The 2,940-nt window shown below is 48.3% G+C and overlaps 1 long non-coding RNA gene across 5 annotated transcripts in view; it reads right to left on the minus strand.

The window, feature by feature from the left end:
• Nucleotides 1-611: 611 nt before the first annotated feature.
• Nucleotides 612-2,940, minus strand: part of LOC108447259 — a 10,669-nt gene continuing 8,340 nt past the window's right edge. For all 5 annotated transcript variants that reach the window (XR_001862720.1, XR_001862724.1, XR_001862721.1 and 2 more), the window contains 2 exons: nucleotides 2,204-2,530; nucleotides 612-697 (listed from right to left, as the gene is read on the minus strand). This is a non-coding gene — a long non-coding RNA (uncharacterized LOC108447259). The remainder of the gene's footprint in view (nucleotides 698-2,203; nucleotides 2,531-2,940) is intronic.

Consider the following 2,940-nt stretch of genomic DNA (forward strand, 5'->3'; position numbering starts at 1 on the left):
TGCTCTTCCACACAGAAGAAGCCCCTGGGCTTAAAGGAGTCCTTAACCCTTTCATGTCCAGCATCATCATTGTCCTGCTCACCAATCACACAAGTCATGGGGCCTGAAAACCAACACATCTTCCCCCTAAAGGCTCCAGGGCTCACACACTTTCATCCCTTGTTCCTAACAAGTCTGGCCCCCAAAGGCCTTCAACGATGGAGAAGACTGACTTCTCAAACACAGTCCAAAAGCTGCCAAAGCTTCCACTTCATCACCACAAAGGCCCCTGCACCAGGGATTCTTCCCAGGAAAAGGAGCACCCAAACCTGGCCACCACAGGCTCACACCTCTCATCCTCACTAAGGGGGGAGACTTTTCATTCCCTCTTCTTTTGGAAATCTTGCTTGACCAAGCAAATCCTTCCTTGTCCATTCAAAGCTTAATCCAAGAAGCCTTTGCTTCTCAGCCATGCAACAACATTCACAGCTCTCAGCCCAGCCCCGTTCATTCCCACCCAATGGAGTTACCTGAGCACAGGGACACCTTTCAGGCAGGGATGGTGACAGCATCTCCTCCAGTGTCTCAAGAACAAGGTCGAGATCCAGGGGTGGCAATTCCTCCTGCCCAGGACTATTCCAAGCCCAGCTGGAGGCCGTCCATGCTGCCCAACCAGCACTGCCACGTGGAGCACTGGGGGCTGAACTGCCCGGTGTGGCTGCAGGAATCCAAACACATTGGTCAGGCTCCAGAATGTGGCTTTAGGATGCAGAGCTCTATTGCTGCCTTGCAGCAAACATCACAGGAAGCACACGGCAAACTCAATTCCAGAAATGTATTCCAACTTCCCAGAGGATTGGAAGACTGATTTCTTCCTCTCAAATAGTGTTTCTTCTAACTGATGGGTATGTGTATTAAAGGATAGATTGTAAAATCGATCTACACACACACACAAAGACTTTATAATCTCAGCCTTTTCTATCTCCCCAGCAGCTTTTGCATTTGGCTGCTTCTGAGTTTCTCATCCCAACAGACCACAGAAAGTGGATGCACCCAGGAAGAGCCCAGATCTGCAGACACACATGCTAAAATTCAACTGTGACTGTATTGTAAAAAGCAACCTTGTGGGTGAGGCCGTATTCTGCAGCTGCAGCTGTTCTGGGGACACACAGAGCTCCTTGAAATTTAATAGCCTTCTTTGCAGGAGAGACAATCTGCAAACTCTGCAGTATCCTGTCAGCATCCTAGTTGGGCTTCATTCCAAGGAAGATGGGGGTGCACCTGACACTGACCGCTTGTGGACCAATGTTTTTTGCCTGTCCCTTTCATCCCTACAGAGAGGCTGTCTGGAAAATGGCCAGAACACCCTCCAAATCTGGAGGAAGGACAGCAAAAGCAGACAGAGATTGGTTTTGTTATCAAGGTCCTGCTTCCCAGTTCACTTGACAATTCCTGTCTGATTCACACTCGAGATGTACACATGACAGAGCACTGCAGGAAAATACTTCAAATGATCACTTTTCATGATCTTCCTGAAAAGCAAGGGTAGAAACTCTCTCCCTACCTGATGGGCTGTAGGCTGGGGTGTGCTGCTCTGAAGATGTGCAGCTGCTGCTCTCTGGAAGGACCACAGAAGTGCTTTGATGGTCTACGGGTGCAGGACCCAGCATGCAGAGAATATTTCTCTGCCTGTTTTGAAGGTTTCTACCCCCCTGATCAGTACTGTTTCTGACCTCTGTCCATGGGAGGATTAGCCTAGCCTCTGGGAGGAATTTGAATCTACAATGGTGTGAATTAGGTGATAGAATACTATGTGAGATTATCACAGGGTGAAAAATTTAGAGGTTTTAGGTCTAAAACCTCTGCTTTTATCTATTTACTATTTGCATAGTAAATAGATAAAAGCAGAAATCCTCAATATGGAGGATAAGTTGTAGTTAAAAGCTTCTTCCTCCTTCTTCACTAACTCCATATTTTGAAGCAATAGTGGTCTGGGATGACTGGACACAGAATTCCGCAGTTCCTGTCTACGTGATTTAGGAACGTGTTGGACATTGGTAAAAAAGTGAAGAGATCTTGTGTTTTAAGTTTTCATTGGGTAATTTACCTTAAAAAGGCTGTGAAATCTTGGTAAGTTGTCTTCTTGCTGCATTCTCTGCTCTGTGCTATGTCTCAGCCATGCCAGTGGCTTGTACTCCTTAGATAAGAATTAATAAACACCTACCTGGAGACTGAGAAGGATGAAGTCCCATTCGCCTTCTTTTTTCTCCTGGCAAAAATCTGAACATCTCCCCCATCAGGGAAGACAACAATTAATAACGCGGACAGCGTTATACAGGAACCAGCGGAATGATCAGCTCAGGCTGGCATAGAAATCTGTGTGTGCCTGGTTCCTCTGACAAATCCTCAAGAAATATGGAGGTGGCAAGCACTTTCTTGGGAGGTGCTGGGAAAGCCTCACACTCTTGAGAACCTGCACTTGTGCTGGAAGGGCCTGGAGGCAGCTCTGAATCCTCAGGTGAGGCAGCACGGAGGTTCTGGCTCAAGGGAGCTGTGGAGCAGAGAGGAAGGAAGAAAGGAAGCAAAGGGAAGGCTGAGTCACTATTGATCCTTGGGTATGTTTCCCTTGGCAGCAACTGCACTTCTGTCAGGCAAGAGAAAAGCTCAAATCCTCACAAGCAGGGTGAGAAAGAAGAAATCCCCACATGTTCTGGGGCTTTACAACAACCAATTCCTTGTCTACTTAGCTCTCCCCTACTCATTCGACAGTCTGGAAAAGTGTCCCATTGCAATTCCTTGGCAGGAGGCAACTGCCAGAAACCCAACTGCCGGGTCTTCTCCCTCTGCACCAAAGGGACAGGAGGCTCCCTCCAGCTGGGCCAGACAAAGACCGAGCCCTCGGCACTCCGATGCACCCACGGAGAGCTCCCCAAGCATCCCCAGGGCCGGGCAAGGAGCAGC

The sequence above is a fragment of the Corvus brachyrhynchos genome, unplaced genomic scaffold (genome assembly GCF_000691975.1).
Source record: "Corvus brachyrhynchos isolate BGI_N302 unplaced genomic scaffold, ASM69197v1 scaffold216, whole genome shotgun sequence".
Classification (NCBI taxonomy): domain Eukaryota; kingdom Metazoa; phylum Chordata; class Aves; order Passeriformes; family Corvidae; genus Corvus; species Corvus brachyrhynchos.